At 51.1% G+C, this 14330-nt stretch overlaps 1 long non-coding RNA gene across 1 annotated transcript; it reads right to left on the reverse strand.

The window, feature by feature from the left end:
• Nucleotides 1-2226: 2226 nt before the first annotated feature.
• LOC134562926 (uncharacterized) lies at nt 2227-14089 on the reverse strand. The gene is made up of 3 exons (XR_010083291.1): nt 13815-14089; nt 10804-10975; nt 2227-3787 (listed from the first exon to the last, which is right to left on the reverse strand). It is a non-coding gene; the product is annotated as an uncharacterized LOC134562926 (long non-coding RNA).
• Nucleotides 14090-14330: the final 241 nt, after the last annotated feature.

The raw sequence follows: 14330 nt of genomic DNA on the forward strand, positions 1-14330 counted from the left end.
TGGGGGATGAAGAGATCCACTCTCAGCCCATGTCAGAGGTGCCCACGCCAGAGTGGATGGATGCCTGGGGGAGGCTGTGATCCAGTGGAAGACCTGAAGGAGAGAGAGGGTCCTGATTCCAGGCTGGAGCAGCCTGTCCTTGGAGGACTTATCCTATGCCAAGAGAGACCCATGTCACAGCAGTTTTGGGAGGACTGTCTGCCCTTGGGAGGAGTTCACATTGCAGCAGGTGTGGTATGGCAGAGGAGACTCATGCCAGAGAAGTTCTCATAGAAATGTCTCCCATGGGAGAGACCCTGCGGTCTCACAGGGGAAGAACTCCTTTCCTAGAGCAGCGGAAGAAAATCCCAAAAATCCCCATGTCCCTTTTCCCTCCATTGTTGATGGGAAGGAAAAAGGGGCTGGGGAGGGAAGAAAGTGTTTTTAGGGCTTATTTTACTTCTCATTATCCTTCTCTAATTCCATTCGTAATAAATTCACTTTGCAACCTTAAACTGAGCCTGTTTTGCCCTTGAAGTGTTTTCTCTCGGTCCTTATCTCAATTCATGAAACTCTTCGGTTTTGTTTTTTTTCCTCTCCTCTACCCAGCTGTGGCAGGGGAGGGTGAATGAGTCACTCTCCTGGGTGCCTGGCTTTTGGGCAGTGTCAAACCACTACAATGCCATCTAACCCTGCCCTCTAGCAGTGTGAAGCCATTCTCTCTTGCCCTGGCACTCCAGGCCCTTGTCCAAAGTCCCTTTCCAGCTTTGTTGGAACCTCTTTAGGCACTGGAAAGCTCCATTTTCCTGAGCTAGGAAAGGTTTGGAGAGCAGAAGGGACCATCTTGGAAAAAACCCAAATCCTGAGCTCAGGGTCTTGCCGTGGGGGAATGGACATGGCTGTGGCTGTGAGGCAGAAAACTCTCACCTGGTTTAGTGGCCTGGCAGTCCAAGAGGCTGCTGCAAATCTAGCAGGGACTGGGGCTGAGGGGCTGTTGTCCTGCCTGTGCTGAGCAGTGGAACACAGGCTGTTGCAGTGAACAGGAGGACTGTTTTCTGAGCTCCTACTTTTGACTAGTGTCAACACCAAAACCTGGAGTAGGGGGACCATCAGCTGAGGGACAGCCAGCTGCTTTTACAGAATTAGAACTTGCCCTTAAACATTATGACTTTGAAGGTTGCTGTCACTGTGTTACAGCAGCCCGAAGGTCTTGTGTTCCTCCAGCAGTTCACGGTGAGGATGGGCACTGTGCAAGCTGTGTGCCTGGCACAGCACACTCCTCTCTTTGCTCATCAGAGTCCCCTTCAACACAGAGGATCAGCTGGATCTGGTCTCCCAATGTGTTTCCATCCTCTTTCCACTTTATTTGTCATAGGTACGACCAATCATATTTGTCGTAAAAGAGACTGTAAAGGCAAAGAGGACATTTTGGAGCCTGATTCCAAGTTTCTCCAAATGCTTCAACTTCCCTGAGTAGTTACTTGGGTGCTCTGAAGACATCCATATTCTCTTTTGATAAAATGAAAATATTCCTGCACAACAAGAAGGATGTTCATATGTTAGCCCGTTTGCTTTCCCTAGTTGCACTGTTGTAGAAGCTGGATTTTTAGGCAAAGTAAGTAAATGATAAGCTCAATTATAAATCTCTTATGTTTCCTGTTTCTTCAGGAACAGACTCTTTCTTTGTAACTGCATCCATCCCATGGGCAGTGGACAGCTCAGTCTTAAGGCAGAAGCAGCTTGCATACTTTCAAATGCAGTGATTTGAAAACTGAAGCTGGCATTTCTCTGCTTGATGGGCTTCTCTCTGAATCACACTAGTTACCTCAACTGCAGACTAACAGAAGTGGGCCCTGGAACTGGGAGAGCCTGTGTCAGGATTGCCTTTGTGAGACTTCTCTGCTGCTTGCTTTTTTTCAGCATGGAGTGTTTGGATTCAGGAATTAGTTGTCAAATGACTTGGATGCTTAGAGGATGAAGAATGAGAACGCTTCTGCTTCAGTTCCTGATTCCTGCCCAGAAGAGTTTCTCAGTGACCATTGCTGCCCCATGCCTGTCCTCTGTTCCTCACTGAAATCTGGGCTCTGGCAACAGGAAGATGTGTCTGTTACAGAAATCAGCATTGCTGCCTCTCTTTTTGCTCTGGGACAAAGCCTAAAGCAACTTTCAGGTTTCCAAGCTACCCTAGGAGTGCTTGCATTTCTTAATGAAAACCATGTTACCAGGCTGTTATTGTTGCTCCTGGGAACAAACCTTGTGTTTTATGTCAGGTTTCACCATCTGTGCAGGAGACAGGAGGACGCTGAAGTGAAGCTGTATGTGGTGGCTATGTAAGTTTATGACACCAAAGTGTATTTATCTGATGGGAATATGTGTTTACTTAACAACGAGCTGCTGCCAAATGGAGTGCTATGGGTAACTGTGCTACAGATTTTAGCACTAATAAGGAAATGAGAGAGTGGAAAGGGACTTAACCCTCACTGTGATGTTATCTCGGTCTCTCCCTCACACACAATTCTATTCCCATATATTCACCAAAAATCCTCCATGTGACAAACCACTACAGAAATGCAAAATTATGGGAGGTTTTTTTTTGGAACTAGGTTTTCCTTGGAAGGGAACACACTGTCCACTGATTTCTGCCAATTCACAGAACCTGAGAATAACTCACCATTCTAAAACACTACTGTTTTCTGTTCTGCAGGCAAGAGACAAAGGTGGTAGTAATTGTATTCAGGTTTTGTTTTTTTTTCTCTAGTCCCTCCAGTCATATAATAGCACTCTTGTTCACATCTGTGTGAAAGAAACTGTTCCGTGCTTCAGGTTATGCCATATTCCATAGAGTTCAAAGACTCACAGACTGTTTTGGGCTGGGAGGGACCTTAAAGGCCAACCCATTCCACCCCTTTGCCATGGGCAGGGACACCTTCCCATAGACCAGGTTGTTTGATGAGGTAGTCATAGCTTCTCCAGGCAACCTGTATCAGGGCTTCACCACCCTCACAGGGAAAAATTTCTTCCCAATATCCCATCTATCCCTGCCCTCTGGCATTGGGAAGCCATTCCCCCTTGCCCTGGCACTCTAGGTACTTGTCCAAAGTCCTCTCCAGCTTTGCTGGAGACCCTTTAGGCCCTGGAAAGGGCTCTAAGGTCTCCCCAGAGCCTTCTCTCCTCCAGGTGAACACCCCCAGCTCTCCCAGCCTGGCTCCAGAAGAGAGGGACTCCAGCCTCTGGATCTTCTTGGTGGCCTCTGGAGCTACTTCAGCTGCTCCACATCCTTCTTGTGCTGGGGGTCCCAGAGCTGGAGGCAGCTCTGCAAGTGGGCTCTCACCTGAGAAGAGGGGCACAATCCTCTCCTTTACATGCCGCCCATGCTGGGGGATCAGCCCAGGACACCGTTGGCTTTCTGCCAGTGCACATTCTCTGTAAGTTTTCCATAGACAATCCCTTCTGCTGTTCCTGTAGCTGTGAGCTGTCTCTAAGAGGTCTCAGAAATGTGAGAAACCAGACACTTGGATAAAACAGCCAAGAAAAATGGAATTACAGCAGCAACTCTTGAACTTTGCTCTGACACACGAGCAGTGGCAGCTCTCACACAAGCCATGTGCAGCACAGCCTCTCCTTACCTGACCAGGTGTAGGTCCCTGCTGCACTAGCTCTGTGCTAAGTAGTGTTCTTGCAAATGATTTTCAGACAAAGTTTTTAAGTGAAAGTGTCCTGGGACCACTCCCCAAGAGTGAATTTGATATAGTTTTTGAAGTTGATGAAGCTGTTGAGCAAGATGTTCTGTGCCAACTGGCCTCAGCACCTGGAAATGTAAATGAAATGTAGTTAGGAACTATGAATGTAGTCACAGGCTCCCACCTCTAATTTCATACAAAACAAGACATTATGAAGGCAATGCAGCATGACAGAGCAGCAGTTTGATTACCAAAAAAAGAAACAGTGGTTTGATACATGTTTTTTAAGCTTAGGTTTCTCAAGTCCTAAGCAATTGATAGAAATCTTCTCTGCTGTATTTCAGGCCTGTTCAGGCTCATATCAAGTGTCCAGTTCTGGTGAGGGTGTCCATGTTTCAGCGGGGGTAGAGTTAATTTTGCCTGGTTTTGTTACTTGTCATTGGCTAACAGCTCAAAGCATGAGCTTTCTCCCTTTGGTGGTAAACTGCTATGAGGGAAGATTGCTCCCTTTTCCCCTGGCTTTAGGATGGCTCTGCAGTTCACCTCCCTGTGCCAGGCATCTGTGAACAGGACATGAAGATTTACCTTCCCACCACTCTGTCACTTTTTGTCCTTGCATTTCCACACCATCCCTTGGAAGTCTTGTATAAACTAAATATAAACTTCAGGTGCAATAAACTACAGAGGGTTTCTTGGTGTGAGAACCTCCTCCAGAAGGGAAGTCAATTAAAAACTTTGAGCCATTTGAGACAGAAATGAGGAACCTGAGCACTGATTGGGTCAAACTCTTCTCATTTTCCTTCTTTAGTCTTGCAATTACTGTCCTTCCACACTCCTTCCTCCAGCAAACTCCATTTTTTGGGGATAAAGTCAAATACTCTTTTCCTTTATCCAGAGATGCCATGCTCCTGTCCTCAAGTGTTCTTCCCCCACCCTGTGCTTTTCCTCCCTCTCTCTCTCTCATGTTCTCTGGTTGCACTGTTCTCTGGTCCTAGCCCTCTATTCCCAGATTGTTTGCTGTTCACTTGACTGTGCAGCAGTCAAGTTCACTTGGATTTTTGATCTGTTGACAGCGGTGTGTAAGAGCAGCCAGGAGAGATGCACTTTTCCCATGTTCTTTCCCACACTTTGGTCTTTGATCACCTGGGGTAAATGCTCTTCCTGTGTCTGGGCTGGGAAAATGGAGTTTATTTGGTTTTCCTTAGGCTGTATGACAAGCCTGAATGTAGTTCATTTGACTTCTGATGGTCAATTGCAAGACATTATATAATTTTGAAAAGAAATTTGAGATGTTCAAATGTGAGAGTCCCAGAAGTGCTGCTGCTGGGGCTGTTTGAGTTTTCTTCGTTATTCTTGGGGGCAGGGATGAAACACACACCAAGATGGAGCAGCCATGCCCACACTACACCAGAGACACACAGTGCAGTCCCACTCCCTGGAAACCACTGTGCCCACACTGCCCACACACAGCCTGCTGCCCCAGGCACCACCATGCACGTGGCACACGCATGTTCCAAGCTGTGTCCCCCTTGCCCAGGCCCCCTGCCACAGACTCCCCCAGGGCCAGCACAGCCTCCCACAGAGCCCAGGAGGACACTGTTCCTGATCCCTGGCCACAGGAGTGAATGCTCACATTGTATGAAGAATCACAAGTCAAGAGAATTCAAAATAAGTAGTAGTTAGTTTATCACAGAGTGTGAATGTAGAATCTAGGATTTTTAGTAAATGGGGTTGAAGAGGCAAGATGGAGGAATTGGGGAGTTGTCCTGTCCTCCTTGTTCTTGTTCTTTTCCCCCATTTTCTGCTGAGTTGGATCACAAGGATTGGTTTAGAGTAGAAATGACATGTTAACATAGGTAGTAAGTATTGGTAAGATTTTGTAAATACAAAGTTCGTTGTGGACAGTGGTTGGATCAGGGAGATCCTACAGAAAGCCTGGGACCCCCCTCCCCGTGTCCTGCTCTGTTTGGGATGCCCTGCAGAGCTGGGAAAGAACTGAGAGATAATGAAAGAATAAACAATCTTGGAGGCACAGACTGGTAGGCTCTGTTTGTCTTCTCTGGCTCTGGACCTTTTGGGCAAGAAAAGCTCGAAAACCCTCCACACCTCAGGGAACAGCAACCCCGAGGAGAATCTCAGGGAAAAGCAACCCTGAGAACCAGGGACCCCCCACCTTCATCCCTCCATTCCAGCCCACCCCTTCCTCTGGCTGCTGCTGCCCTGCTTCGATGTGAGGCAATTGGATCTCTACACCCCAGGCTGGGGCCCACCCTTTAGTTCCAGAAGACTCCCTCATACATTGGCAGGAATCCCCAGACCACCCCTGCCTAGATTGTGGCCTGGAAAGAAGAGGTGTCATTTATTGGGGCATAGAGGGTGCTCCTCCATTATGGCCATGGAGCTGGAGGGGTCCCCACGGCCCCCCAGGGCCCGGGGTGGAGGATGCAGCAGTACCACCCTCACCCAGCAAACTAAAACTAATAAACCCAGACTTTGGTCCTGGCAGTATGAGCAGGGGAGAGAATTGGTTGGTCCATGGGGTGAAACAAGGCATTTTAGGGGATCCCTGGCAGGCAGAACCCTGGGGGCCCTAGAGGGGCTCAGAAGATCTGGTGGGATGTGCCTTAGCTGTGTGTGGATGTTCTGCCTGCTCACCTGCTCCACTCTTACCCCATAATCACTGTGGTTTGGACACCTATCCATCTGGACTCCAGTGGGCAGTGGAACAGGGGAGCTCCAGGCACTCCAGGACATCCTGAGCACGGATGGTATCAGCCCTGGACCCATTGGCAGCTAACCCAGTGTGAGCACCTGGGTGTGGCAGGTGGGTAAAAGATAAAAGCCACCTGGGCCCAGCAGAGCAGGGATAGCCTGGGCGTGGTGGCTGCCTGGAGGTGTCAGCTTGGTCACACAGATCCTAAAAAGCTTCTGGGCTTGGAGCAGGACTGGAGCAATTGCTTAAAGGTGTGCTTGGACTATGGGCTTAAATGAAGCAGATCCCTCCTCCAGACCTGCCCCCTCTGGCCAGCAGGTTTGGGAACACAAAGGCTGTGATGTGACCATGGCACCCATCGAGCCCACAGGTCGCTGCATGGGGACATGGTGATGTGGCAGCAACAGGGACAGCAGCAGAGCCATGCTCGGGTGGGACAGGGACACAGCAAGGTGGAGGAGTTGGAGCAGGGACACAGGAATGAATGGAGGTGTTGGCACAGGGACACTTATCAGTTGATGAAAGAGTTGATACAGGGACACTGGCAAGGGATGCAGCTGGGACAGAGACATGGCAGCATATGGAGGAGCTGGGACAAGGACACGGCAGTGGATGGAGTAGTTGGAACAGGGACATGTGGCAGCCAGGGTTCGGTGGGGACTCAGCCCTGTGGGAAGCCTCACCCAGGGACATTGTCCATATCTGTGTCCCTTGATGGACTAAGCCCCCACTATGGGCTGTGATACCCCACTCATCCCCTAATCCATGCTGTGACCCCCTCTCTGTGCTGTATCCCCACTCCAGGCTGTGTCCCTGCTCTGGTGTGCTGGCCATGGCCAGGTCCATGCCCCAGCTTTGCCCAGTTCTGCCCCAGAGCACCACACAGCACTTCCAGAATGTTCCAGAAGTGCCCCAGATGACCACTGCTCTCCCCCGAGCCAAACCCTGCCAAGGGGCTATAAGCTGCTCCAGTTCCTGGCTCTGAGGTGGCAGATCCATCCCCAAGGGGGACACACAGCCCTGCAGTGCCTGGCTCGCTCACACCGTGAAGTCACAGGAGATGGAGAGGGAGTAGAAGGCATTAAGAGAGGAATAGGGGTGAGAGGACCACAGCATGTCGTCCTCCCTCTCCCCCAGCCTGGAGCAGCTTAGGTTCCCAGCAATGTCCCTGCACTGTCCCCTGCTGTGGCCAGCCTCATGTTTTCCAGTTCTCTTTTGGTTTCTCTTTGGGATTAATCAGAGCCACTCCTGCGGGATCCTGTGACTTCAGGCCCTCTGAAGCCACTGGTCCCCATACCCATGGATTTGACATGGATCCTTATGCTCTGAATCCCTTTGCTTTGCCCCTGTTTAGCCACAGGGTCAGAGGTGACACCATGGTGGCAAGGAGGTACCTGTGGGGCTGTGGGTGGGGAAGAACCTGCCTGGCCCTTGAGGAGCCCCTGAGGACACAGCTCCCCCCAACAGCTCTGCCCCAGGACATCTGAGGACATGGCAAGGGACAACCTCCATCCCCAGAGTGGAGCAGGTAGGACAAGGAGCCTCAGGGCTCCTCCAGCCCTGGGGCAGCTCCTGTCTCACAGCCCTGAGGTGAGGGAAGGATGAAAAACACTGTCTGCTCCATGACCGTCTCTGTTAAAAGTTACAGGGGAATGGAAACCTGAAATTGTGGGGAATTGCAGCTCGGCTCCTGTTAGGGATCAGCTCAGCTGTGTGCTGCACTGCCTTGGCTCCAGGCCCTCCGCTGCACCTGGGCACAGGACTTCTTAGGAATTTCAGAGACTCTGCAGAGGAAGGAATCCATAAAGCTCTGGGAGCAAGTTAGGGTTAGGGTTTGATGAGGCTGCAGAGGGACCTGCCAGGTGGCCTAGGGTGGGATGCCAGGAAGGACCTGGGACATCAGAGGCCCCAGGGAAGCATCACTGTCAGCAGCTGCTGCAGCAGATGCATTGGAGAATGGAGAGGGGAGGGGGAAGGGGTCTCTGCTGGACTTGCAGTGTCTTCAGGATCGACAGTGGTGAAGATGGGGGTCTCTGGAGGACAGGATTGTGAATGTTCACTCCTCTGGGGGATGGAGGAGGGGGTTCCCTGCTGCCCTGGGTGGAAAATGCAGGAGATGGGGGGAACCACTCTTTGAGGGATGAAGATGGGGTGTCCCTTGTCCTGGCACATGAAGGTCGGGGTCTCTGCTACCATGGAGGATGGAGGTGGAAGCCTCTACTGGAGTGATGGTGAAGGGATGATGCAGGTGAGGGCATCTATTAGTCTGGTGGATAAAGGTAGGGGGTGTCCTCTGCCCTGGGTGCTCAATGATGGATTTTCTGCTCTTCTGAGATATGAAGATGGGGGTCTCTGCTGCTCTGAGGGATGAAGGCAGGGGTCTGTGCTGCTGTGGGGGTGAAGATGAGGGTCTTTCTTGTCCTGGCAAAAGGTGACAGGAGTCTATGCTGTCCTGGGGGATGAAGAAGGGGGTCTTTGATGTCCTGGGAGATGAAGTCAGGGGTCTCCGTAGCTAAGCTTAACTGGGATGTGCAAGCGTTTAACCAGGGAGGGTGGGCAATTAACCAGAGCATGTGGGCACAGGCCGCTGCCCTGAGGAGGCAGCTGCCTGGTTTTCAGGCCATTTCAGACACTGCTAGGATGGGCCCATGGCCTGTCCTAGACCTCAGTGAGCGCTGCTGGTGTGGCCTCCATGAGTCCCTGGGCAGAGGTGGTGCCCTGCCACGCTGCCATGAGGGTTCCCCTCACGGCGGGGCACTCGCTCCCTCACAGCCTGGCCCGGCCGGGGCCTGCTGTCCTGTGGGCTCTCGCTGGGCCTTGCTGCTGCCCCCAGCTCCTTAAGCCCTTGGTGCTCATGGTTGCTGTGTTTAATCTGTTTGGATTTGCCTTTGCCATTCCTGTTTCTGCTCCTAGTCCTGAAAATGGCATAGAGGGTCTCCCTCAGTGAAGTGACTGCCGCCTTCATCTGCCAGGCTGCAGGAGGCCTCACTCTCGTCCCTCAGAAAAGCTGTGACCTTTGCCTCAATCCACCAAGATGCCTTCATCTTACAGGACAGCAAAGACACTCGCCTCAGTTGTCCAAGACTCTCGCCTCAGTTGTCCAAGACTCTAGAGACCCCTACCTCCATCTGCCAGCACAAGGGAGACCTTCAACTCTATTCCCCAGGGCAGCAGAGACACCTGTCTCCATCCCCCAGGACAGCACAGATCCTACCTTGATTGTCCAGGACTGGGCAGACCTGTGCTTCTTCCAGGTGAAAGGAATGAGCAGGATGTGTCTTTACAAACAAACTGTGAGCCTGCTGGTAGATTAAGCCAGATACAGATAAGTGAAAGAAGCAATGGGTGGAACCATAAATTCCGGAGGAATTCCACTAATTGACACACACTGCTGCTCACCCAAGGCTGTGCTAAATTCCTGGACTTGGAGAAAAAGAACAGAGGTACAAAGAAAAAGGGGGTCTGTATCAGGCAATTCAGGAAGTCTGTAACTCTCGAGTACCTCAGCCAATGGGGGAAGAGAGAGGGAAATGTGGCTGAGGAAATTAGGATAAAAAGGAGACTTTGTTCTCCAGCAGTTCGAGAGAAATGCCCCATGGCCTCTCCCTTTGTTCAAATAAAGTTACAGGACTCCTCTGTCTCATTTTTGTACATAGACCTTTGACACTGTGGATTAATTTTCCTGACACAGGACAGAAGAGAACCCCACCTGCATCATCCCATGCAACACCTTCAGCCTCAGATGAGCGGAGACACCTGCCTCAATCCTCCAGGGCAGCAGAGATCTGTGCCTCAATTGTCCTGAGACTGCAGAGAGCCCCACCTTCAGCTGCCAGAACCAGGTACACCCCTGCCTTCTTCACCCAAGACAGCAGATTGCCCTGCATTTTCTACCCAGGGCAGCAGAGCTCTCATCCTGCTGGCTGCTGTCTCTACACCCCAAACATGGCTGACCCAGTCCTTCCAACACCTTTCCAACCAGATGTAAATCTTCCTCCATCTACACTGTTCTCTGCTCGCACCTTCTTATACTCCATCTTCAGCTGCTCCAGGTGCTCCAGCTGCCTCTGGGCCTCCTGGTACTGCTCCTCAGCCCTCAGGGCCTGCAGCCTTCAGCTCTGCCTGAGGTATGACCTCCGGCCTGGCTCTGGGAATATGAAACCCAAAAGGTTCCCTCTGTCTCCATGCTGCTCCTGAGAGCAGAAATACTGGCATGCACAGGGATAGGGTAGCTGGGAAAGGGGAAAGGCTGGATGCCTCCATGGAGAAGAGAAGAGCAGCTGTGGGGGCAAGAGGAGTCTCTGGCCTTCAAGCCAGACTGGGACATGGGGAGCAGGGAGGAGAAAGGAAGTAGAGGAAGAGCCTGGAGGTAGCAAGGAATTTGTGAGGCTTAGGCAGCTGCTAGGTGACAGCAGGAAGTGCTGGCCTTACCGAGTTCAGTTCTCTCAGCTCTGTTTGCCTGCTCCATCCTCATATTCCTTGCCCACTGCAGCAGCTTCTGCTTCCCCTCCCACTGCTCTTCCTCCAACTTGTTCCACTGCCTCATCTCCTCCTGCAGCTCAGCCTTGCACTGCTCCGTGCTCTGGGGATGCGTCAGGGCCTCCTGCAGACAGGAAGTGCTGCTAAATTTTGGGTACCTTCTTGAGGGCTTGTTGGGACCATGCTTTCTGTGCCCACATTCCTGGAGACGTGGCCAAATTCTGGATCCCCTCCTGGGACTCACTGAGGTCAAGCCTTGGAGCCCCATGCCCCGCCACAGACAGGGGCATGACAGGCTCCTCCAGCCATGGTCTGGACATGGGCTCTCCTTCTCACACCTTTTATCAGACACACCATTCCCTCGGAATGGTGGGAGTGCTGCACCCAGCCTGTGTGGTATTGCTGGATACAGCCCTAGAGGGATTCCAGGATACAACCAGGGTAAAATTCCTTTCCTGCCCATGAAACTGGCAATCCCAGGGATTCTGTCCAGCCCTCCCTGAGGCAAGGACCACAGGAGCCCTGAGTCTCACAGCCCAAAATTGTGTACCCCAAAGTGTGGCCCAGAGAGGGGAGATGTTGCTGGTCCCTGAGCAGAACTCTGGGAATGCCCCAGCCTGCATGTCTCTGATCCACTGGGAACCACCCAAGCCCTGACAGGGAGTGGGCAAAGAGGGAGCAGGAGGGGAGATGCCTATGAAAGCAGCATCCTGTGCCTATGCTCCTCCTAGGTTAGGGCTGGAAGTGCTTCATTGATACATTTGCAATTCTTTTTCCCAGTGATAAGACAGGCCGGGGGCTTCTCCTCGGGAATGCTGGGGGGCACCAGGAGAGAGGTCAGTAGCACAGGGGGTCCAACAGCTCCCTGTGTTGCCTGAGCTGCCTGAGCTGCCCACTTGGCCACCAAGTCAGCCAGAGCAATGCGGGAAGCGTTAGGGCAGCTGTGGCTCTCCCAGTTTGGATGGAGGCAGGAATGGAAAGGGGGGTGCAAGTGGCACCTGGCTGGGATGCAGGGGGTCAGGATGCCCAGGGTGTGACCAGGGCCTCCTGTAACACCCCAGAACTTGTCAGCCCCACATTAAAAATGTTGGAAGATTTCAGCACAATCTGACTCTCACAGCTTTCATTTCGGAAAGATTTCACCCCTTTTCCAGCAGGCATGCTGATCAGTCTTGCCTCCGAAGACAGCTTTGCTGTGCTGGATCAGAACCTTTGCTCCGTGCAGATTTTTGGGAGCAGCAGCCTGTTCCTGAAGGAGTGACCCCATAGAAGGGCCCCCTGCAGGAGCAGGTCCTGAAGGACTAACCCCACAAAAGGAGGGTAAGAGACCCACGTAGAAGCAGCCTGTTCCTGAATGACTGATCCGGTGGAAGAGGCCCCCGTGAAGCAGTTTGTGCAGAACTGCAGTTTGTGGAAACAATTCATATTGGGAATATTGACTGAGGACTGTCACCTGTGGGAAGGACTCCACGCTGGAGCAGGGGAAGAATGTGTGGAGTTCTGCCCCCTGAGGAGGAAGAAGAGGCAGAGACAACGAATGAGTGTGACAAACTGCCTGCAACCCCCATCTCCCTCTCCCCCTCTGCCACTGCTGGGGGGAGTAAGAGAAAATTAGGAGTGAACTTAAGCCCAGCAGGAAGGGAATGCCAGGGGGGACGTATTTTGAGATTTGCATTTACTTCTCAGTATCCTGCTTTGATTTGATTGGTTACAAATTAAATTAAATTAAATTAAATTAATTAAATTAATTTTCCCCAAGTCCAGTCTGTTTTGCCCGTGCTGGTAATTGGTGTGTGATCCTTCCCTGTCCTGACCCATGAGCCTTTTGTCATATTTTCTCCTCTAACCCTTTCTAGCTGAGGAGGAGGAGTAATAGAATGACTTTGGTATCTGACATCCAGCCATCATCAACCCATCACAAATGCCAACAGAGCATGTCTGAAAAAGTACAGGCACAAATAAACTTGGCACTCAAGAGATGTCTGGAACTTCACATGCCAAAATCAAGCAGTGACCAGGAGCAAGAGATAGAGAACAAAAGAATATACTGAGCAGGAAGGCCCCCATCAGGATCATTGGGTCCAACTCCTGGCCCTGCACAGAACACCCTGACAATTCCACCCTGTGCCTGAGAGCCCTGTCCAAAAGTTCCTTGAGATCTTGCCCTTGTTAAATTTCATACTGTTATGATTACCCAGCCCTCTGATTTGTCCAGACCTCTCTGCTTTTCAGGGAGCAGGCAGCTCATCCCCGTTTTATATCGTCTGCAAACTGACTGAGTGTCCCTTGCAGTCCTCCATGCAAGTCGTTAATGAAGATGTTCCAGAGTGCTGGGCCTAAGACAGAGCCCTGGAACCCCACTAGTACCTGGTTGCCAGTCTGAATTCACACCATTCACTGCCACCCTTTATGCCTGGCACATGAGCCAGTTGCTGACCCACCACATGATGTGTTTATCCAGCAGTCTCCTGGACACTTTGTGCAGAAGGATACTGTGAGAGATGGTATCAAACGGTTTGCTGAAATTCAAGAAAATTACATCAACTGGCTTTCCTTGATTAGCTAATTGGGTTACTGTGTCATAAAAGGAAATCAGATTTGACAAGCAGATCTTTCCCCTCTTGAAGGTGTTCTGGCTGTGACCAATGCCTGTGTTATCCTCCAGGGGTTTTTGAATACCTTTTCTTTTCTCTTCCCCAAGTCAAAAATTGGGTGCGTGAGGATGGGCAGGAGAAGCAGATTTTCGAGGGTCTATAAAAAATCGCATTGGGGTAATTGTTGGGGTTTAGGATTCTTTCATTTGTTTCTTTCTGTCATGGAATTGTGTCTCCTATGTGTTGCTAGGAGACAATAACCACCGGATACTTAAGAGAGACAAAAGAGTTGCCACAGTTTAGGAGAGGAGTACAGCAGGGAAAGGCAGAGAATTGAGCTGGGGAAAAGGGGTGGGGAGCAACTCCTACCTCTCCCTTGCTCTCTCGGCGTTTGGAGGTGTTGTAGATAAGTAATGAGATGCTTGGCTCTCACAATTAAGGGATGAATACTCTGCGTATGTTACGAGCAGTTTTATAGATGTGTAGTTATGTTACTGTGTTGTGCTCTCCCCATAGTCCTCTTTGCCCGCCCCTGGTATTGTTGTCACGGATGGCCTCCGTAGTCGGAGGATTTGGGGCGGGCCGGCTCGTTACTATGGCAGCACCTGACCGCTAATTAAGATGTAATTACCTCCACCAATGGACAGCAAAGAAGGAGTTCACTGACAGGACTTTGCGAGGGGCTAGGAGTAGAAAAGGCAAAACATCCATTTTGTAGACCCGTGGCTGCTGGTCGTGGGGACTCTCAGAGGTGCCCTTTCTCCTTTTTCAGTCTTTAGTTGTATTTTGTAAAGGTTTAATAAACCTTTGCCATTTTAAAAGTCAGCGTCGTTTCTCACAAAGGGGAAGGAGGCTCGTCGCTGTGGGGAAAACTCAGCATCGCTG

Source organism: Prinia subflava, chromosome 31, assembly GCF_021018805.1.
Source record: "Prinia subflava isolate CZ2003 ecotype Zambia chromosome 31, Cam_Psub_1.2, whole genome shotgun sequence".
In the NCBI taxonomy this organism is placed as follows: Eukaryota; Metazoa; Chordata; class Aves; order Passeriformes; family Cisticolidae; genus Prinia; species Prinia subflava.